Source organism: Chenopodium album, chromosome 13, assembly GCF_948465745.1.
Source record: "Chenopodium album chromosome 13, dcCheAlbu1.1, whole genome shotgun sequence".
NCBI classification, from domain to species: Eukaryota; Viridiplantae; Streptophyta; class Magnoliopsida; order Caryophyllales; family Amaranthaceae; genus Chenopodium; species Chenopodium album.
In genome coordinates, this window is record NC_137846.1 from 35876225 (window position 1) to 35901227 (window position 25003).

Here is a 25003-nt window from a genome sequence, read left to right on the forward strand (position 1 = left end):
AATCTTACAAATTTTCATTAAATTGAAGAAGGAATTTCAAGATCCAATTGAAATCTAAGATCAAATTCAAGTATAAACAAGTAAATCTTAAGCTTCTCTCTCTACTATTTTTGGAAAATTATATCTAAAGTAAAAAAGTTTAGTCGTCATAAAAAAGAAAGTCAAAAGCTATAAATAGAAAAATCGAGCGAAGGAGGCTGCACAGGGCCGTGCGCACGCACCCACCAGCCGCGCGCGCGCACAACTGGGTCTGCGCGCACGCACCCCTGTGCCGCGCGCGCGCACCCCTGTGTGGTGCACGAGGCCTTGGCTCCTTCTCTTTGCTTGATCAAAGTCCGCGCTCCCGAGCATCCCCATCATCAGCGCACTCGAGATAATACCAGCGAGCAAGGCAGTCCCAAAATGAGCAAATTGACTTGATTATTCACCTACAAAACACAAATAAAACAAAGAGAGAAATCATAACAAAATAAAACTAAAACTAAAACTATGAATTATCAACTAAAAATATGAAAAACTAGTAAAAACTAATCGAGAACCAAAGTGAATTATAAAAATTGAAAATCAATTAAAACTAAGAAAATTATATGAAAATGATGAATGAAAATAAAGAAAATGAACCTAAATGTTCTTCTTTTGAGCGCCATAAATGACGCTCATCACGTAGGTAGTGCAATTCCACTCTCATACCTATAGGCTCCCGGAACTCCTAACTCCTTCAATGCCACTCTATGGTCATCTCTCATGATGACTTCCTCTTCTTCTTGCCTTGGAGAACGTTTAGCAATTCTCAACTTTGTAATTGTCCTTTCATTTTCCGGATCGAAAGGCAATAGAGAATGAACACAAGATCTACGCATACAATCTCAAAGAAAAGATTATTAGCACGGCTACAAATGTAGCCTAAAAGAAATAAAGTCATTTTGTATTTTCCAAATAAAAGGGAATAGAATCAATCAACAATAGCAAATAACCATGCCATTCCCCGGCAATGGCGCCATTTTTTACGCGAGGAAAACCTAGGTCGTTAATTTCTAAGTATTTTCGATCAAAACCAAATTTATAAAACCAAACCCAACCCTAAGTATAGGGGTAAGTCTAGGTCGAACCCAAGGGAATGCGGTACAAGCTAAAGTCTCAAGTTAAGCTATTTCGAAGCCTAGGTGAGGGTTGGTCTAAGCAAACTAAACAACGCTATTAAATGAATTCAAGAACGATATTAAAGATGCTAGGGAATTAGGATCCACATATACTCATGACAATCATACTAATTGGGGAAGAATTCAACCAATCTAACAATGTGAGGGAAGGTAACAAATGCAATAAAAATCACTTAAAGAACTATTTCCTAGGGTCAAGCTAGATGTCTCTACAACTGACTTCAAAGGAAAATCGCAAAACAAGATCAATCGATAATAATAGGTTCCAAATCAATTTTTTGTACCAATGAAAACTATTATGCAATCTAGCTTGATAGTTAAGGTTGATCATTCCTCAAGATATCAAACACATGCACATCAACCAATTTAATCATAATGATGATCAATCAAAATCCCCCAATTAGCTATGAATTATCACTTATACATGCTACACCATATGCCTAACAAGCAATCTACTCACTACACATTGCAACATTGAATAGCCAAACTAAACTAATCACCAATTTTATCATCAACATTGTATTCAAAATATACTCAAACTTATCAAAAATCAAATCAAACAAACAACAAGTAATTCAGTCAAATATCCAGAATCAAAAGCTAAAATTGTATTAAAAAGTAAAGAAATCTTACAAAACTTTGATCAAAATCAAGGAGGAAGAAGATTGAAAGTAGCATTCATCAAATTCACCAATTTTCTCTCTCTAGAATCTAAGAACAAAAGTTTCCCCAATTTGAGTTTTTCTCTCTAAATTCTAATCAAAATTCTAATTCTAAGCTAATTCCCTCTCTAGAAATGAAGAAATTCTATCTATATAGTAAAACTAACAAAGGAGGAGTCAATAAAACGTCCAAAAAGAACCCCAAAAGGCGCGCCCTCTCCTCTACATGCGCGGCTGCAATGAAATGGGTACGGAACAGGGGTGGAAGGCTGCGAGCCCGTGCCACACTCTTGCGCAGCCGCCCACAGAATAGCGCGCCTGCGCCTGCCTCGTAACCGCCCGCACCTGGGAGCAGGGCACCTCCTTCTCGTGCGATCGTTAATGCTCCCGTGCGCTTCACTTGATACATGTTGGGGGTGGCAGTCTCCAAAGGTCTTCACGGTGGGTTCAACACCGATTTTGATGTCCACGCAGCATGGGAGCGCGGCTTTGAAGATTTGGCTTTTGCACACCTTCACTTTTGAGCTTCAAGGTGAGGAATCGGCTTACACCTTAAGCTTTGCAAATCCCGAGAGAAGGTCATTTGGAACCTTAGACATCACCAATTTCCTGAAACCAAAGAAAGGCAAACAAATAAAAGAGAAAAAAGCTAAATAAACCAAGAAATGCAAGAAAACGGGAAAACAACTAAAGAAAACACAAATTAGAGAAAAATCAAGTAAAACTAAAGAAAAAGAGATAAAAGAGACATAAAAACAATGAAAATTCATCCTAAAAGAGGCTAAATGAGTGCTATAAAATGACACTCATTAATACTTCAGAAAATCAGAACATTAGAAGTCAGATAAAAAATATAAGAGTACTCTAGGTCCTAGGAGTCTGCGAATCGTTGCTTATTTGATTTAGGCATCTTATTTGCATCATCATCTCCTCCTTCCAGTGAATCAAGTCCTTCCCTCTACCTTGAGTCTTCTAATCTGGTTGCTGAATCATCTAAATAGGTAGTCTCGGGGTTAACATCCCACTTCCTATATGGTCCATATTTGTAGCTTGCTGTGAAGCGAGAGATAAGTCTAACGTTTGTGTGAATAAACACCAACTTGTCAGCTTGCAAATAATTGAGTCTATTTCTCTTAATGTTGTGAATATAAGAGTATGTGCTCCATACTCTTTCTACTGAGCTACTGTTATAGGCTGTGATAACACCTTAACAACAATCTCTACTAGTTCAGGAAGTTCATCTCCATAGGTAGACCACCATGAAATTGGACTCATTGTCACAGAATTAACCTTTGCTGAAGTGTCCTAAAAATTTCCCCTTTAGCTTGGAAGGTAGCTAATTGTTGACACAACACTCTTCTTTCCTCTTCATCTTCCCCTATTTTATCAAAAGCCTTAATAACACCTTGAATAACTTCTCTATCATAATTTGGAGCTCTCCTTGGCTCCCGGCCCCACTGGGAGCGGCAGATTGTAGGTAGTTTTTATCGTAAAAAAAAGGATTGAGAGAAAATCCTAAGCAATGCATAGTTATATTCAATTTCTCCCACCTAAACAAAAGAATCTCATTCATTTTTTCCCGATTGGAATGATGTTTATTATTCTTCATTACATCATTAATTTAACCAATCATACAGTCCATTTTTTCATATAATTCCCCCTTTTTTTGCCCTTCACCATCAGTAAACTTTATAATCAAATATATTGGCTTAGTGATGGCAAAAATATTGTCAACTTCATCCCAAAATTCATCATCGATTATAGTTGTTGCCACTTCCTTTCCTAATTCTTTTATACGCTCATCTCCAGAGTTCACCCAATTCTTCTAAGCCCTTACAACTATAGTAGTATCTAAGGCTTTTCTACATTCCAATAATCTTTTTAGTAAGATGTAATTTGAAGCAAATCTAGTTTTTGCTACTTTTAACAACTTAAGTCCTGAGTGATTTCTAAAAATAGCATGAGCATGATTATGGTTTAAAAAATACTTCACAATGTTTTTTTCCCTTAGTGTAAGTATCATGAATAAAAGGAAATGTAGTAGCAAAGTATTTAAAAATCAAATTCAAGGTATGTACATGACAAGGGGACCAAAATATATGCTTATGTACCTTTTTGATTTCCTTCCCTGCTAACTTGCCATTTGCTGATTATCAGTGACCACTTGAAGAACATTTGAGGGGCCTACTTCATCGATTGATGTGAGGAGGAAATCTGCTATTGCTTTCCCTATTTTCTCCATGCCAGAAAAATCTTTAGCATAATAAAACATCGAACCCCGACTATTGGATGTAATGATATTGATGAGTGGTTTATGTTTAACATTTGTCCACCATCGGAAATTATAGAAGTCCCTTGAGTCACCTAAGTATATTTCACAGGAGACACTCTTTTTCATTTTCTCTCTTGCAATCATCAAGTAAGAAAGTCCTTGCTTTAGCCGCCGATGGAGGTTTATAATATTTTTGAGCATGATTAAGGGCCTTACACTTCTCTCCAAATTCTAGAATTCTAAGCACATTAAATGGAACCCATTAACACATAAAAATCGAACAATTTTAATGTCAACTTGATGCCTTTCCATGGTAGCAAAAGACTTTGTTATGGACTGCTCGTAGCAACTGTGGTTTTAATGTCGACAGTAGATTGTGTTAAGGATGGTGAGACACCGACTTACTCTGCGTCTTCCACTTTCTTCCTTATTTATTGAAGTAGTATCCTATTTGACAACATCGCTGTACAACGCCCAATCTCGGATTTAATTCCTAGGGGTGCACCAAAAAAATAGTGATGTATTCGTGTGTATGAGCTGCTTGCTACTTTGCCATAATGCATGGTTGCATTTCCATCTTTTTGTTCCTCATGCATTCTTCTTTTTCAATCCTTCTTCCACCATTATTATTTTAATTTTTTTTTATTGGGTTTTATGGCTGTAGACAAAAGTCTTGATATATATAGAGGGTTCAAGGAGGGAAATATGGCTGCTAGGGATGTCAATGGGGTGGGGTAGGGCGGATGTTGGCCTTCCCATCCCCATCCCCACCTAACATTTTCATCTCCATCCCCATCCCCATCCCCGTGGCGGGTCCAAAATTCATCCTCATCCCTGCCCCGGCGGGTACAAGTCTAAAACCATCCCCGCCCCACCCCCCACTTGGATATCCACCCCCACCTAATCCCCACCCAATACCCACCTAATCTGAGCCTCTCAAAACACAATCCAACATAATTAATACGAATTACAATAATAAAAAAAAACATTCTTAATATTACACATGTTTTGTTTATAACATAAGTGTAGTACAAAATATTATAATTATATTTTATTTCATGTAATTATTTTATAAAATAGTATAAACGTATATAATTTTGTTTTTAAAGATATATAGATGTGGGTATGAGGTGGGGATGGGGCGGCTACAAAGCGGAGCGGAGCGGGGCGGGGCGGGGATGGGGCGGGTACAACTTAAAATCCACCCCGCCCCATCACCCATAGTGGGTATGATTTTTATCCCCACCCCCGACCCACCACCTGCCAAACCAAGACCCATCCCTGCCCTACTGGGGCGGGGATGGAGCGGGTCTCCTACTTCACCCGCCCCACTAACATCCCTTATGGCTGCCTTTTCATCTACTCTTTCACTTTTGGAGTATAATATATGATTGATAATTGGTACATGTGTAAAAACTTCTAACTAATGGATTTTTAGCTTAAGACCTAAGGGAAGTTAGGGAACATTTTTACAACATTTTTTCTTTTTTTTGTTTAATATAAGAATATATATATATATATATATATATATATATATATATATATATATATATATATATATATATATTATAAAATTATAATATTATATATATAATATTATAATTTTATTTGGTATTATCATATAAATCTTAGTTTTATCAAATTAAAAAAATAATTATAATTATTCTTAGTGATATTCTTATTTATTAATTATTTTGGTATGATATTAAGGGTTAAGGATTTAGGGTTTCGTGTTTATTTATCATTCAATCATATTGTATGTAAATTATGATATTTGATCGATTAAACAATAATATACTTATTCACCATCATTATACTTTACTTATCAGCTTATCAAAATTTCACGATACTTTATATAAGTATGTAATTATAGTTTCACAATATAGACTAAGTTTTTCTTTTCTGATCATTGATCAATAATATGTATGTTATTAAGTTCTAATCATCATATTTGATTGATAATTAACCAATAATATACATATTCAAATAGAATACATTATACTTCATAGTAGTATATAAACTATAAAAGTGAAAAAATTTTATTTTAAAAAATAAATTTACGTGTTATGGATAAAAAAATAATATAAAAAAAGGAAAGGTAAAAAAGAAATAAGAAAAAAATTCTATTGAAGCAAATATTGTTCTTTATCAACAACTCAAATACCCTATCTTGTATGTTCTAGAGTATTAGGGGGCTGCCCCTAGAGTTACCGGTTTCAAATATTGATAATCTTGCTAAAGTAACAACACAAACAATACGGAAGCTTTCCCAAAGAAAGTAAAATAAGTTAGATTCACATATGCATTGCATTAATTAAAGGATAAGTCAGGTCTACAATTGTATTAGTTAAAAGAGAGGTTACCTCCATGATCATTGTAATACCCTGTATTTGTACGTATTTATAAATATTTAAGTATTTATTGAATATATTTTTAAGGACTCAATTATTTTAATTAAATATTTTAAAGGGATAAAGTAGTTTAGTTATAAAGTTTTATAAAAGTAAAATATATTTTGGGCGAAATGTTTATTAATTATTTGAACTCGTTTATGTAATTTTTTATTTAATTTAAATTAATTATTTTTTTTACAGTAAGGAGCACCCTAATCGAACCTCAACCTCACGGTTTTTTTGGTCTGGTATTTGCGGGTCAAATACTTTGAGAGTGAAGGGGTAGGACAAGGGATCCCCCACCCTCAAAGTGCCACTAGTGGGGATTGAACCCCCAACCTCAAGGTTGGAAGGTACAATCCTTACCACTAGACCAAGCTTAGCTTGGTGACTCATTCATATAATTGTATGTAAACAATTCTTACATACTCTTATTGAACCTACCCTATGCTATTTAACTAAGTCCAATTCATTTATTTGAACCTTTGTGGGTCAAATATTCCATAATAAAGACCAGTTATTTACTAAGCCCAAACCTACTCTATATTCTATACTCTATAAATATCCCATAAAAACCCAAATATTCCCACACAAAGAGGCTTAAAAATCAGATTCTTAGGGTAAATATTATTTTCTTTCTTTCTTTTCTCTTTTTCTTATTTTCTTTTACTTTCTCTTTGGAAATTTTGATATTTGCTACCAGTAAAGAACCTTGGTTGACATTTGCCACCTGTTTAATTTTTTGTTTTATCTTACTACCACCCAAATCCCAAAATTATAGATATCACTACATATTGCCTTATGTCATTACTATTTCCGCTAGTAGGACCCAACCACCTCACTGCCACCTTCCGGCTACCCTTTAACCCCCAGCAGCCACCCTCACTACCACCGTCCAACCTCCCTTTCCCCAAATCAATGCTGCCCCGAAACCTCACTGCCACCCCCTCCTCATGCCGGTGCCCAAACGATCCCCTAGTACTGACGACCCCACCCCACTCCCTTTCCCCCATCATTGCTACCACAAAACCACCCTAAACGGGTAAAAATGAAACACAAAAAACTCGTTTAGGGTGGTTTTAACGAAACCCCCACCCCGACACAACCCATTCCCCCTTTCCCTCAACCGGAAACGACCCCCCTCCCCTTCTCGCACCCTGAATCGACCCCCCGGCCCCTCTTCCCCCACCGAAGAAAAATTGGCACCCCTACTCTAAACTCATTCCCCAAAACCACCTTAAATGGGTTTTAGGGGTTTCGTTTTCACCTGTTGAGGGTGGTTTCGGGCAGCGTGGGCGAGGAAAATGGAGGAGGTGGGGTTCGTCAGCGTTAGGGGAACGTTTAGGTGCCGGTACGGACCATAAAAGCTGGCACAGAGAGAGGGGAGGGTGGCTGACGAGGAGCGGGAGGTGGCAGGGAATGTTTTTTTAAAATTTTTCTTTCTTTTTTTCAATAAATTAAATTATTATTTAATAAAATAATGGGCCCCACTTATCGCAACCTTTACGGATTCTGTTAAGTGGTAGCAATAACTATAATTTTGGGATTTGGGTGGTAGTAAAGTAAAATAAAAATTTAAACAAGTAGCAAATGTCAACCAAAGTTCTTTCGCTGGTATTGAATGTAAAATTTTCCTTTCTTTTTCCTTTTTTCTTTTTTTTCCCCACTTAAAGATGTTTATGTGTGAACACCATCCACACAAAACAAGCAGCCAAATCATCACCCTTGGTATCGCCTACCTAGCTACGCCAGCCGACCACCTCCGGCGACCACCGTACACTTGGCGTCGCCCAGCCGACAACCAACCACCAACATGAGCCACCCTTTTCTCTCCTCCTTATTTAATTTATTATTTATATAATTATTTATTTTGGGTATTGATTTTGATTGTTGAATTATGATTAGTATGTTTTGAAATTATATTTTGATCATTAAAGATTATAAAGGGTTTTAATTTCAAATTTTTATAAAGTATTGAAAGCTAGGGTTTTAATTATAAAAGAGTTGATTTTTAGGGTTCTAACTTGCAATTAATTTGGGGGTTTATATACCCATTGATTGTAAGTGATAATAAAGCTTAAAGACTATATTTTTATGGAGTTTTAATGAGTTTTTGTTAACATAATATTGTTGGAATTTCATTTTAAGCACTACTTTTGTGTTTTTATAAAAAGGGTTTAATTACCCATAAGTAGAGAAGGTTTTAATTGGATTTAATAGAACTTTCAGATTTATTTGAGGGGTTTAAACCTTAAAAGTATGCTGGAAATTTTATGTAAACACCATGAATGAGATTTTACTTTGGGGTTTTAATTACCCACTTAAAGAAAGAGTTTTAAAGGTTTTAAACCAAAATTTCAGCTTATTTGAAAGGTGATACGTATCGTTTACTATACAAAATTAAAAATCTATCTTTAACCTTCAATAATAATAATAATAATAATAATAATAATAATAACTAGTAAAAGGCAAGAAAGGGTCGATCCCACGAGGAGATTTTATAATTTTCGGAATTCAAGGCTTAACTAATAACACAGTATAATACAACTATATTCCTATTCACATATAAGAATAAAAAGTATTATAATACTTACGCTATCTACATAGGATGAGGGGATGTTTAAGGATCATAAACCATAAAATAAACGAACTAAATATTTACAAGTGACAAACAAGTAACCAACATAGTTGAGGTTCGATCATTGATAAATTAGACACAAATTAACCTCTTATTTCCATTCCTTTAGTCTCATTCAATACTCGGTTTAACATTTAGGTTGCAGGATTTCCACCATGGACTATTCGTTATTTTGCTTACTAAACTAGTAGAATCTTGCTAAAATATTACCAATCTAATAAACAACTTTTATCGATAAAATCATATACTTAATAAAATTATTATGAACTTTTCACACTAATTAAATTAAGTTGTGTACTCTAAATTACCACCAAACGCGGCGTCTAACAATAATCTAGCTAGTTTAATTACTTTATGGATGTAATCTTATACTATCATACTTACAAAGATTAAACCTTCAAATTAAACAAACGATCATAGAATTGAATAAATACCAAACTCAATATTAAAGTACTAAAAAATTAGCATTCAATAGTGAGACAAAATCAAGAAAAATTAAAGACAAAATTACGTCCAATTAACAAGTATAATAGAATAAGCTTAATTTAACAAACTAGATAATTAAGGATTAAAGAAGGGAGATACTTATGAATTAGGATTACACCAAGGTAGCCACTATTATACTTGTTTCTCCGTCGATTTTGAACACTCACCTCCGATTATCCTCAATACCGTAGTTCTTCGATCACTTTATACCATACACTCGATCGCACAACCTCAATTTGTGGTTCTGCTTGTGTCTAATTGGGTATAAGGAGTCCCAATTTATCCAATTGGCACTTGAATTGACAGGATCAAGGGAATTTCGTTCCCAAAAAAAAATCAAAGTAGTTTTTCCTTAATTTCTGTATCTTTCTTTAATTGGCACGAATTGATTATCTCAATTCTAGTAAGAAGAAGATTATATATTCATCCCCTTTGTGTTGTTTTGCTGTGAAGAGGAGATGAATAATAGGATTGAATTGTTTCTTTTATTGGAGCATTACAGAGGAAGGAATTGAAATAGAAATTTTTCTTCTTCTTCTTTCTTTATTTTGAGCGTGAATTAGTGGAGTTGGGTAGATTTCTTTTATTAAGCTACTCCAAAAACACCTATAACAAAACAAAAAGCAACCTTGTAAAATTAATCATAAAAGTATTCTAAACTAATAAATATACATAAAATCTCAATATAATTAAAAAATACGACTATAATACTAAAATTAGGGTATAAAAATATGGACAAATATGCACTTATCAAAAGGTTTTAAAGTGTTAAAAAGTTGCTAGAAATTTGTGTAATTAAGGAATTAATTTATTTATGTACTTGGTATTGTAGGAGGCTTTAAGTTTGAGTTCGTTACTTTTAGCATTGTGGCTAGTTGGAAAGACGATTTGAGGTGCGTATGTGCATACGATGTGTTAATTATGCATAGCACCATGTTAGGAAGTTAATTTGGTATCAAGTATGAGATTAGAATCATGTTAAATTGTTGTGGTGATACTTGGAGTGATTGATTGTTTATCCATGTCTTATGTAGTTATATGTAAGCATGTGAATATGTTGGAATAGTTATCATGAGCTTGATACAAGTTGAAATCAATTGAATCATGTTATATTAATTATTATTCATTATCAAGAAGGCATCATGTATTTAATAAGCAGAGCTTATGTTTATTGAAAAGAGATAAAGTTGTATTTATTGAGTATGATTCATGATTTTATTCTCACCCATATACTGTTGGAGTTAAGTCAAGAAAGTTTATTTATTTACTCAACCACATAAGTTGAGGTCGAGTCAAGAAGTTAGTTTATTACTCACTAACATAAGTTGAAGTTGAGTCAAGGAAGTTATTAGTGCATTTAATGCACCAGGAAGTAACCGTGCAATTTTGTGCACAAAACTAGGCAGTGAACCTTAATTAAAATAAATAGTATTTCTCAGTAATCAATGCAAGAATTAATTTAAAGTATGTTTTAATGATTTTTGTGTTGTTGTAGACACCTGATTGTGTCTTCGCAAAAACCAAACCTAATGATGAGTATCTTTCACGTCTTTGATTATCGAGTTAGGTGAAGAGTTGAAGAGTCTTGTGAAATTCCCTTAATCCTTGAATATTTCTAACCTTTACTAAAATGTTTTAACCAAAAACATTCATTTCGTATTTTTAAACCCAAAACAATTCATTTCATGTCCTATTTCTAAAAAATGTACAAACTAGTTTACTTTGGTCCATATTATGGGCCCAATAATTGTGTAGTTGAATGGGGCTTTAAAAGAGCTACCAGCGATATATTATAAACCCAAATCCGACATATAACGAAGAAGTTATGGCCAAAATACTAAACCAAGCCCAAATCGGAACTAGTTCCACCTTACCTACGACCCTATGATCATGTGGAGGGTCCATTAACCTTAATTCCATTCCTAAACAAATAAGGATTTATTATTAGATTTTATTAGTCTCTACAAGGTTCTAAGCTATCCTTTTCAAAAGATAAAGATCAAGGGTTTGAAATAGAATGAAACTTCTCTTTTTGATAATCCTAATCTCATTCGAATTGAAAGATGCTCAGAGATGATTTTCGTGCCTTATAATTTATATCCAAATCTTAAATGTTTGGATAGCCCTTGAAATTATCTTTCCAATGATATGTTGTAATACCAATTCTGATTTGAAACGAAAAAGATATGAATGAAATATCAAAATCTTATCCAAAACTGACATCTTCTCACTGTTTTGATCATATCTTTTACAAAAGATTTTAATCTGATTCTAATTTAGGTTAGAAATTAAAGTTCAAGAGCTTTCCAACAACATATTATTTATCTTATTCCAATTACTGGATAAAAAGTAATGATAAAATCAAAAACTGTAAAAATCTGTTTTCTATCGCACTGCGATAGTTTCATCGCATCGCGATGGAATATGTCAAAAGGAGTTTTATTCCGATTCAAATTTTGATTCTATTCTGATCTTTTGACCCTCTTTTTTCTTATAAATAGAGGTTGTTTTCCCCCATTTTTAATTATTAACGAGCTTGATCATCGACAATCATCATCTTTCTCCCTCTCTAAGGTAAAGCTTATTCTTTCTTTTTTTCTCTTGATTTTTCTAAGCCTAGCCTAAACACATCACACATCTATTTTATTTCTCTTTGATTTGATCACCATTCCTCATTCACGAGATTTGAATACACTTAGCAAAGCTCGAAGTTGCCTAAGACCTAGACGTAAAAAGTTGATAATTCTTAGGGTTTGGTCCTAAATCCATATTTCAATTATTATTTATTTGTTTGATTTAACCTTTCTTCAAGTTTACTAATGTATTTATTGTTTTGATAAAAAGTGATACGAGGCATCAAAGTGAGTAATTCGATTACTTAATTATTCTTTTGATACAAAAATCACGTATAGATTATTATTTTAATACCTAGTATCATGTTAGGAAGCCTTTATTGCTTTCTAGTATCATGTTTAGAATAAAGCTTTGATTTTTATTGTTTAGTGACATGCTAGGTGATTTGCCCGCCAAGTGGCCCAATGAGAGCGCGACACGTGTTTCTGAAAGAGGTGTCCAAATGGACCTCCCAGATGTTGACACTTGTCACGTAGATATGACCTCAAGGCCCAAATCCTAAGGGAGCCGCAAAATGACGCTGCCCTAAATCCTAGGTCATCAAACCCTAGGACAAGGCACACCTTTCTAGGATCCTATAAATAGGGAGATTCCCCCATTTATTAGGGCATGTCTTAATCATTATATCATTTATTGCTCTCGAAAACAGAGAACACCAGATCTCGGAATCCGAGAAGATATTTACTTTCCGCGCGTTTTACTCCGAATCCGTACTAACTTAATCTTCGGAGGCAGACCTCTGAACATCCGGAGCTCCGTTCTTTTGTAGGTACAGGCAGCTTCGTTGGACCTAGTCTTCGAGTTGTAACTCTCCCAAGGGGCACAAAAACACCCGAAATATTTGGCGCCATCTGTAGGGAGAGTACCTCAAAGATGGTTTCACAAGAACCTATACCGCTTCCAGAGACCAAGCGGCCTATGGTTGATGCAGAGATCCATTGGGACCATGACTCTGTTGACGACTGTGAAGTCGAAACCTATGTGGCCCATGATGGGTCATTCATCTCTAAGCGCATCTGTCACAAAGAGAGACGGGAGCGGAACATTGACCAGGCGGGTACAATTAAGCCCCCTGGACAGCCGTCTGATCAAACTCAGGCGGCCGGATCAGCCCCAGTCGCCCGAGATGAGCTCATGAAATTCATGACAAGTTTCAAGGGTGAAATCAAGGAACTAATCACTAATAGGACGATTGCTCCTAGGAAGGAACAGTCGGCCAAAAAACCAGCTCAGGCTGAGAAAGCAAAGTCAGTCAGGGATCGACAGCCCACTCCTCACCCTGCTACGAAGGAGAAGTCTTGGCCCCAGATTGATCTCTCCAAACTCCATTTCCCAGAAACGGCAAAGAGAAAGGCCATCCGACATGTGCAGCCGGACGGCAGCAAAAAGACCTTTTCTGATGCTCGACATTACATTGAGCATAAGAACCATTAGCTTCAAGAATACCTCAGTGAGGAATTCGCAATCTGTACATGGGACTCCGTCAAGCGGCCCTTCCGTCCACACGGGACCCCATGTAATCAACTTGGAACAGTATGTGGCCTAGCCATTATACAGGTTGCCTGCTTTTCCCTACATCCAGCCTGCCATCTTCGGAGGACAGGCGGCATACAATTACCAACCTATGGATTGGCAGCTTCGGCTACAAAACCTAGGAGAACAAGCCTCTGCGTTCTCCAGGGAGATAGCCGAGGCCGAATAGCCGGCCAAGGTTAAAAATGTGTTGGTAGGAACCTATGATGGTACCTTCAACCCAGAATATCACCTTCTGGCATACACCCACCTCATGTATTTACAAGGGTTAGATGATGCCACCCGGTCCCGTTGCTTCCCAACTACACTGAAGGGCATAGCCAAACAATGGTTCGGCAACCTGTCGGCTGGATGCATAAATAGCTTCAAGACACTTGAGTTCTTATTTGCTTCCAACTTCTCTATGAATATCCCGACAAAGAAAACAAGTCTCGATCTGAGCAATGTGTAGCAGGGAGATAGAGAAGGGTTGCGCTCCTACGTCAGGCGGTTCAATCTGGTGAGAATCCAGATTCAAGGCTGTTTGACGAGGTAGCCTATACAGACTTCTTCAAGGGTCTGATGGACGAGTCAACTTAAAAGTTCGACCTCGTCCGCAAGAAAATCTTAACCCTCTAAGAAGCCCTGATGGAGGCGGAAGCCTATATACAGGCGACCGAACTCTGCTCCTCAAATAAGCAGTCGGACTCTAAAAAGTCGCAGAAGGAGAGTCGGCCTGCTTAGCTAGCTCAAAAACTTGAAGAGAGCAAGAAGAAAAAAGAGATCTGGGCGGTTGATAACTGTGATCAGCCAGCCTAGAAGAAGGAAAAAGAATGGAAACTGTACGTTCTAAGGTATGAGTTTAACAAGGACAGCTACTTCATCCCCATGGAGATAAAGGATCGGCTGACCATAAAGAAGCCAACTCCAATGAAAGGTTCCGCTGAAAATCGGAACAAAAACAAACATTGCCACTACCACGAGGACGTCGGCCATGACACCAACGACTGTTTCAGCCTCAAGCGGACAAAGGAGTGCTGAAGTCCAAAGTGACTTCCAAAGCGAATCCGGGGCAGTCCTCCAAAAAGACTCCCCAGCCTACTGGTAGCTCGGACACTGATGAGGAGCCGGTCTACACTATAGCAGGCGGATTCGCTGGAGGTGGCCCGACCATGCAGGGTAGCAAGGACCATCTGAGAAAGATGGTCAATTCTGTTGCAGAGGGATAGGCGTCTGACACCACCGCCTTCCCAGAAGTTGTCATCACGGAGAAGGACCGGGGCAAAGTCCGCCTGCCGCATGATGACCCTGTGGTCATCGAATGCAAGGTGGCCAACCAAAAAGTTGGCTGCATTTTGATTGACACAGGTAGCTCCTCCGACATCATTAGCTACAAGTGCCTTTCCAACCTCAAGTATAAGCTGGAAAGCATGCATTATGTCTCCTATCCTCTTGTAAGATTTGGGGAAGGAGTAGTGCACCCAGTCGGACGAATAGATCTCCCCGTCCTGCTTGGAGAAAAGGGTAACGGACGACACATGACCATCCGATTTTTGGTGGTCGAAGAGCTGACCGCCTACAATCTCATTCTCGGTCGACCCACTCTAAACGAATGCAAGGCCGTCATCATCCCTTCTCTTATGCTAGTCAAATATGAGAGGGATGATGGCTCTATTGGCACCCTAAACGGAGATCAAAATACGGCTAAAGAGTGTTATCTCTCGGACATCAAACCTGCGGCTGCAGTAGTGGGACAGGGGAAGGAGCCAATAGACCTTGATGATATCAAGGATGACCATCCGGCCTCATCAGCCTCTAAGAAAAGGAAAACTAATCAGCTAGTGGTGGTAAAAAGAGAAGAAATAGCAATCACTGAACAGGGAACGGTTAGACGACCTCCGTCCCAAACCGGCTGGTGACCACATTGATATTCCTCTAGACAATAGCCGTCCAAAGCAAACTGTTAAGGTGGAAACGGTTGCTTTTGCAAAGATGGGTGCATACTTGCACCATCTGCTGGAAGAATTCAAAGACATTTTTTCCTTTGAAGTGGAAGAGATGCCAGACATCAGCCCGGATCTTACTGTCCACAAACTTGTTGCGGATCTAAAAAAGAAGCCCATCCGGCAAACGAAAATAAATCACGGCGAGGAGAGAAGTCGGGCGGCAGTTGCCGAAGTAAATAAGCTGTTAGACGCTGGGTTCATTCGGCCATGTAACTTCCCTGACTGGGTTGCCAATGTTGTGCTCGTGAAGAAGCCGAATGGTACCTGGCGCATGTGCTTTGATTACACTAACTTGAACAGAGCATGTCAGAAGGATAGTTATCCACTTCCAAAGATCGACAGTCTGGTCAACTCTACAGCCGGACATGCCCTAATGGGTTTTATAGATGCCTACTCAGGCTTTCATCAGATTCCCATGTGGAAAAAGGATTAAGAAAAGATGGCATTCGTCACTGATCAGGGGTTATTCTGTTACAATGTGATGCCATTTGACTTGAAGAATGCGCCTGCTACTTTCCAACGAATGATCAATACAATATTCATTAATCAGATTAGGAGGAATGTAGAGGTGTACATCGATGACATGATAGTAATATCCAAACAACTAGCGGATCACCTTGCTAATCTCCGAGAAACATTCACCACACTCAGGCGGCACAAGGTCATGCTCAATCCAAAGAAGTGTGTCTTTGGTGTTAAGTCTCGGAAGTTTCTCGGATTCCTGATTGACCAAAGGGGGATAGAGGCCAACCCTGAAAAAATACAGGTGGTCATTGACGTGCAGTCACCCCGCACTGTCAAAGACGTACAAAAATTAACAGGTTGTCTGGAGGCCCTGGGGAGATTCCTCAGCCGATCAGGTGACAAGTGCCTCTACTTCTTCCACGCAATCAAGAAGAAGGCTATGTTTGAATGGGGGGATGATGCTGAGGCGGCCTTCCAAAAATTGAAGCAACATTTGCGCTCTTTGCCAAGGCTGGTCAGCTCTCTGCCCAAAGAGACGCTCTACATGTACCTGGCTGTCTCAGATCATGCCCTTAGCGCCGTTCTCCTTGCTGAAAGAGACGACATCCAGCTCCCGGTCTATTTCATTAGCCACGTTCTCAGGAACGCAGAACTTCAGTACCCCATGATTGAAAAATTTAGCCTAGCTCTTTACATGGCTGTCAAGAAGTTGAAACCTTACTTCTTGGCACATCCGGTAGTGGTCTACACTGACCAACCGATCAAGCGGCCAATGACGACCCTAAAATCATCAAGCCGAATGCTCAAATGGGCTATTGAATTACAGAGTCTGGAAATCACTTATGAACCAAGGAAGGCAATAAAGGGGCAGGCATTCGCCGACTTTATTGTCGAAATGACAAGGCCGGCTGCGCCGGATAACACTGATCAGGTTTGGAAAGTGTATGTGGACGGGAGCTTCACTATGAACGCTGATAAGTGATATTTATGTCACTCCTAAGGGTAGTGTTTAGGTTAATTTCGTGTTTATTTTTCCCTTATTTTACCTTTTATTCTCTTGTTTCCTCTTTAATAAAGTTTCTAGTTTATTTTGGTGATTTTGGAGTGTTTTAGTTTATCTTTTTTATTTTATTAGTTTTAGTTTATTTTCGTATTTTATTTTATTCTATTTGCTTGCGTAGTTTTAATTATTTTTAGTTTAGTTTTATGTCTCTTTTATATTTTCTATTTTATTTCATTTTTTTATTTATTCCTATTTTATTTATTTTATTTTATTTGTCTTGGTTTTATTTTTATTTCGTCCTTTATTTATTTTCATTTTATTTTATTCTTATTCTTTTTCCCAATTCCTTTCTCGGTTTTGTGTGTAGGGTCTCGGGTTTCATGTCAAGTGAGTTCGGAGTTCAGGGATGAAACAAGTGTGTGCACATTTCCTAGCTTCTAGCTGCCCCTTATCCATCACCACACTCTTCCTCTCTATTCCCCTTATCCTCCACCACAACAACCTCCTCTGCTTCTCCCCTGCTCCCTCACCTCACAAACACAACACCACCACAACAATCTCTCACCTCCCCTGCTGCTCCAGCAGCACCGCAGCCAGCACCACAACACCACTCACCTGCTGCCACCTTCACAGCACCACCAACTGCAACAGCCGCGCCACCATTCTCACTCGCGCAACCCCACAACAACCACCAGCAATCACAACCGCATCAATCAAACCACCAACAACACCAGCAGCAACAACAACGAACACAACCCACAACGCCAGCCCCTGCAGCCGCGCCTAGTAGCGTAACCAACACCACAGCCACCGCCAAAACCGCCAACAATCACCACCAAACCACCTCCGATCACACTAATTTCCAGCCACGCATTCCCACAAATTAATCCATGCTTCACCTTGCACCAATTACAGCAGCCACCACCTCCAATCACCAACACTAAACCACCATCAACAACCACCGCAACAGAGCAGCCCGCAGCCCAGTCGCAAACTCCAAATCAGCCCGATTTCGACTCAATTCACAATACCCTTCAGAGCGGACGCTCACTCCTCTGAAGCGGTCGCTCCATTCTTGGTTCAATTTCACCAATTTGTGGCAGAATATCAGAGCGGACGCTCCGATGAGTATGAGCGGCCGCTCCGAGTTTCGCGTGTGAGATTGTACGGATTAATGAATTTGAGCGGCTGCGATTCCTTCCATTAATCCAAAGGCTGAGAATTCGGGGATGCTAGATGATGATGATGTTGATGAACGGTGGTGAGGGTGGCTAAAGATGCGTGATGTCTGATGATGGAAGCAGAGTAGCCACGAAATGAAGGGGGATGAGGGTCTGATGTTTTTGGGAGAATTGTGGGTTTATTTTATTTCTTTTTCTTTTATTTTCTTTGTTCTTTTTATTTTCCTTTTCCTTTTCTTATTCCTTTCTCTTTTATTTTTCTTTTTATTTTCTTTATTTATTTTTCTTATTTTTTTTAGCTTAGTATTTATACCCATTTTCTAGGGTAATTAGGAAAACTTTTCAATCACCAATAATTTTATTTCTACTCTCTAATTTAGTTTTAGGAGAGCTTCTCTCTCTAGGTTTAGATTAGAATTAGAGTAGTTTAGAGAGAGAAAGTAAGGGTTTTTCCATTGATGAACTTGGATATTGAAGAAGGAGCTTGATTGAATCTTTGCAAATCTTCATCTTCAATTAATGAGCAACCTCTTACTCTCTTTCTTTGTTTTTGTATTTAGTTTTATTTGCTTATTTTGATTTTCCTTCATTGCTTGTTGATCATGTTGATTCTTGATTATTTGTTGATTAATCTTGTTATTATCATGATTAGTGAGTAATTTCCCCATTGAGGGGATGGTTGTGGTGTAGTTGGATCTTGAGCATGTTCTAGATTTAGAGTTGATTTATTTGTGATTAAAGTCTTTATATGCTTGATATTCTTTAATCTACTTGAAAAATGCATGTTGTTAGTTGATTAAAGGTGAATCTTTGCTAACAAGGAACGAAAGTTGACTTAGTTAAGGTTCATTAGTATCGATTGTTATTTAATAGTACCTCCTAGTATATGGTTCTAATGTGGAAACATAGAGGCTATGTTAGGAGAAGCCAATTGACCCCGGAAGGCGGCTAGATTGGACACTTTATTTCGATATTTGAGCATGTTTAGTTCATAATTAATTCAACTTCTATGCTTTTGTTTGTGTTCAAGTGAATGCTATACCTAAACCATTTCCCTTTTTTATTTCTTGTTTTAGCATTTTTAGACTTTAGTTTATTTATCTCCTATTCCGGACTAGCTTAATTGTCGATAACATTTGGTGGTGTTTAACCGTTCTCTGTGGTTCGACCCCTGTGCTTGCCTTATACTCGTATTAGGTTTGTTTAGGTTGTATAAATTGTATTTGATCTAGGTGTAGTCGTTTGACGACGCGATTATTCCCTTGTCAAATTGGCGCCGTTGCCGGGGAACGGCTTCCATTACCGTTGTGTTATCTTATTGAGACTAGTCCATTGTATATATTTTTCCTTTGATTTATTTTTGTTCTCTTTGTTTTGTTTTTGTTGTTGAAAAATGGCACGTTTTTCTTTTCCTCAATATGATGGTGAGCCTTTTTATGTCTATTTCCATAGACTTGTAGAGTTTTTGAACTATAATGGTTGTAATCCTTGTGAAGCTTGTGAGATTTGTTATTGTGGCATGAATGAACAAACGAGATATGAATTTGAAAGTAGGTTTAATGGTGAATTTCAAGCATTAACGGTTCATAATGCTTGGAACTTTTTTGTACGATTCGCTAAGGATGTACGCAATAGGGCATGTAATGTTGCTAATTTTGATTCTCAATGTGATAATAGTTTTATTGGTGGCATGAATCCCCATGATTTGTCTTGTGATCCTATATGTGAACCTAGTACAAGTGATTTCAACTCTTTTTCTCCTATTGTTGATGATGAATCTCATTTGCTTGATTATGCCCCATTTCCCCAATATGATGATGCTCATGTATATAATGTGAATGATCCTCCCTCCTCATCTTCTTGTTCTTACATGGCTCCAAATGATTTCCCTTATGCTTCTAATGAATCCTTTTATGAGGGCAAATCTAGGGAAAATTTGAAGGAAGAGAAGATAATGAAGATAATGGAGATGATGGAAAGGTATAACGAGATGAGGGAAGTTGAGAATAGGGAGGTGGAAGCTAGAATGAAGATGCTTGAGAGCCAAATTCTCCAATTAGCCAACTCTCAAGAAAATGCCCTTCCTTCTTCTTCTCTTCCCCATACGAGTGAGGATCCCATTAGAGAGCATTCGAGTGATGGTGAAGGAGTAGAGAATGAAGAGAGTGTTGATTTTGAAAATCCTAATCCTCTTTCCCATCTTGATGAGTCTCAAGTGTGTGTTTGTGACCCTTCAATCTACGAGTATATAGACTCTTTTGAGGTAATGTCCCACATATTTTTCGAGAGTCATATGAGGACTTATAAATTATTGGATGATTTCATCGAGAACGCTTCTTGGGACTTAGATGAGTTTGAGATGAATCTACCTCCATTCATGCACGATTTTGGGACCTTGGGTTTTGAGATAGTTGAAGGAAAAGTTGTCTATTGTGGTGAAAAGGAGGATAAGGTTGATTCCCTTGGAGTTTTTGAGCTTGAGGGAGGTGTAGATCGTGAGTGCCCTTTGTTTGAGGACTCTATGATTGATTTTCATGCCCTCATTGGCGATGTGAGGCCTTGTGGTGAGGGAGTAGCTACCCCTTTTCTCGTTTCTCATACCCCTTTTTCTCTAAAGTTTGACCACATCCTTCCTTACCCTATTTCTCTCCCTTCCAATCTCAAAGAGCCTATTGGGGAGCCGCCCTCTATGGATGATTTTCATGTCCTTCCTTCCATCACTGTTGAGGATAAGAGGAATTTTGCCAACCAAAAATTTTGTGATGAGGATTTGCCTTTTTCCTTTTATTTCCATTCTTCTTTTCCTTCTTTTACTTCTCACTTTCTTGAGTTTCCTTTCGATCCTTATTATTCTTTCTTTTGGCATCTCCCTCTTCACTTACGTGCAATGATTTTATTGCACGTTCTTATTCCGTCATTTGCCTATCTACACCCCCATGAAATGTGTAGTAGTGCATTTGACAAACTCTTGCGTGCGTTGAATTATTATTTCCTAGAGCGGTCTCGCTTGGACGTTAAACAAGCCTTTGCGGGAAGTAACCCGTGTTTTATTGCTTTCATTTTCTTTTGTTTTTAGATTAGATTTTCTCTCATGGACGTGTTTGTGTTCCTTGCTAGGTACACAACTTGATATACTCTTGCGCATTGGTGATGATCAAGAATCAAGGAAATGTGCCTCAACTTACATATCATGTGGAATTCAAGCCTTATTTGTAGATATTGTGGCTCATATAAGGTTATTTCGGGTTTTTTGTGTGATTTTGCATTTATCCCATATTCGGTAATATCCTTCTTTTCCCTCTCTCTCTTACTTATTGTGACTTGAAGATCATGTGTTGGTAATGTTGGATTAATTTTTCCTTGTTTTCCCCTCCTTGGTTTCATCATTTATGATTTGAGAGCTTGGTTTCATTCAAGCTTGGGGGAGGGTATTCTATCATGTTTGGTGGGATGTTGATTCATGTATGCCATGCACATGAGTATATGCATTTCCATGTTTTTCATGCTTTTGGAAAATCCAAAAATATTTTTGTTTACTTCAACGCAAGTTTAGCAAAAATGTGTTTTGCTTGTTCTTATTTTGGACATTATATCTTTTGGATTTGTTTACTCTTGAATACCTTTCTTCCTAAGTGGTTAATGTGTGCACGGTTTGAGAGTGTCATTGGTTGACTCTAGGATATTACATGCTAAGGTAGCCGGGTTAAGAACTTTTAGGGCGCCATGAAGCCCTAGTTCACGGGTATGTGGTAAGATGGTGTTGCTCTCTATAGTGGATTTGGCACCCTTAGTTGGTATTTGCTTAGTTATAATCCCGTGTGAGGTAACATTGTTCTAGCCTTCATCATTTTGTTGTGTGGCACATTTGGATCCTTAGCTATGCATGTCTTGATCCTTGTTTTGACTTATAGCTCCCAAGATCGTGACCGAAGCACTCTAGGGGAGGAAAAGGGCACTTCTTTCTCATTTTTCTTTATCTTCTTTTTATTTTGTTACAAATTTGATTTTCTATTTTGCATAAACCTACTTGCTAACCAATTTGAGCCTTATGTTTCCCGCTCTTGTTTAAACCACATTACAAACCTAATGACCTATGTTTACCAACCTTTTAGTTAGTGAAGCATTGGCATGTGAGGTTTGAAGTTTTGAGTTGTTGATCATAAACAAGAAGCACTTTGAGATTTGGTTAGAGTTGAGCTTGTAAAGAAATATGCAAATTTATGAAAATCAAGTGAAGTTTCAAGAAAAGCCGTCCAAAGTTTAAAAGGCAAGGACAATGAATAAAGTTTAAAAAAAAATTGAAAAAAAAATTGATAAAAAAAAAACAAAAACAAAAACAAAAAAAATATTTTTAGTTGGTTTCATTTTCTTCCTTAGTTTAAGCATTGAGGACAATGCTTTGTTCAAGCTTGGGGGGAATATTGTGTGTTTGTGTTGAATAAGCTTGGGGGAATGGCATTAGTTGTATTTTTGCTTGATATTTAGTGAATTCTTGAGTTATTTTTGAGTGTCGGCCGCACTTTTTGCTTCACTTAGGAAATTTCACCAAATTTCAAATTTTTACCCCACCTTAACCCTTAGCCTTACGTTACAACCAATAAAAAGACCCTTAGACTCTAGTGGGTTAGGTCAAAAGAACGGTGGAGGGAGATAGACTTCAAACCTATGGAAAGAGTATGCATAGTTGAGACGTCGGGATTACCTTCTCAAAGTTTTTCATTTCTTTATCTTTTTCCGGTTCCTTCGTGGAATCTTGAGAAGCTAGCTTAAGGGTTGATTTGAAGCTAGTGGAGAGAACGTGGCCCGATTGGTTGGGGCTAGGGTGGATTGAGTCCTAAGTAGTTCTCTATGCTTAGCATGTGTTATGTTTCAATCAACCATTGACATCTTGGAACGTTCATACATTTGTCCATTTAGAAAGGTTTGCATTCATTAGTACTTGTCCTTATCTCTTGTCCATATATGAGCTTGTGTTTTGTTTTTTTTTCTTTGTGTTTCTTTTCCTTTTGTTGCCTTGCCTTGGCTTTTGTCGAGAGTTGTGGGGTAAGCTCTTAGGAAACCCTCACGAGACCTCACTCGTCCTCATAGGCGACTTTGGGGTTTTAAGGGCTTGTTGTAGCTAAAAACAACCGTGATTCCTACGACAGTGAGTTAGTGTATATTCTTTCTCTTTGTTTCTATTTTTGTTTCTTTTGCTTTCAATAATTCCTTCTTGTTCTCTTTTGCCTTAGCTTTGCTCGAGGACGAGCAAAGGTTTAGCTTGGGGGAATTTGATAAGTGATATTTATGTCACTCCTAAGGGTAGTGTTTAGGTTAATTTCGTGTTTATTTTTCCCTTATTTTACCTTTTATTCTCTTGTTTCCTCTTTAATAAAGTTTCTAGTTTATTTTGGTGATTTTGGAGTGTTTTAGTTTATCTTTTTTATTTTATTAGTTTTAGTTTATTTTCGTATTTTATTTTATTCTATTTGCTTGCGTAGTTTTAATTATTTTTAGTTTAGTTTTATGTCTCTTTTATATTTTCTATTTTATTTCATTTTTTTATTTATTCCTATTTTATTTATTTTATTTTATTTGTCTTGGTTTTATTTTTATTTCGTCCTTTATTTATTTTCATTTTATTTTATTCTTATTCTTTTTCCCAATTCCTTTCTCGGTTTTGTGTGTAGGGTCTCGGGTTTCATGTCAAGTGAGTTCGGAGTTCAGGGATGAAACAAGTGTGTGCACATTTCCTAGCTTCTAGCTGCCCCTTATCCATCACCACACTCTTCCTCTCTATTCCCCTTATCCTCCACCACAACAACCTCCTCTGCTTCTCCCCTGCTCCCTCACCTCACAAACACAACACCACCGCAACAATCTCTCACCTCCCCTGCTGCTCCAGCAGCACCGCAGCCAGCACCACAACACCACTCACCTGCTGCCACCTTCACAGCACCACCAACTGCAACAGCCGCGCCACCATTCTCACTCGCGCAACCCCACAACAACCACCAGCAATCACAACCGCATCAATCAAACCACCAACAACACCAGCAGCAACAACAACGAACACAACCCACAGCGCCAGCCCCTGCAGCCGCGCCTAGTAGCGTAACCAACACCACAGCCACCGCCAAAACCGCCAACAATCACCACCAAACCACCTCCGATCACACTAATTTCCAGCCACGCATTCCCACAAATTAACCCATGCTTCACCTTGCACCAATTACAGCAGCCACCACCTCCAATCACCAACACTAAACCACCATCAACAACCACCGCAACAGAGCAGCCCGCAGCCCAGTCGCAAACTCCAAATCAGCCCGATTTCGACTCAATTCACAATACCCTTCAGAGCGGACGCTCACTCCTCTGAAGCGGCCGCTCCATTCTTGGTTCAATTTCACCAATTTGTGGCAGAATATCAGAGCGGACGCTCCGATGAGTATGAGCGGCCGCTCCGAGTTTCGCGTGTGAGATTGTACGGATTAATGAATTTGAGCGGCTGCGATTCCTTCCATTAATCCAAAGGCTGAGAATTCGGGGATGCTAGATGATGATGATGTTGATGAACGGTGGTGAGGGTGGCTAAAGATGCGTGATGTC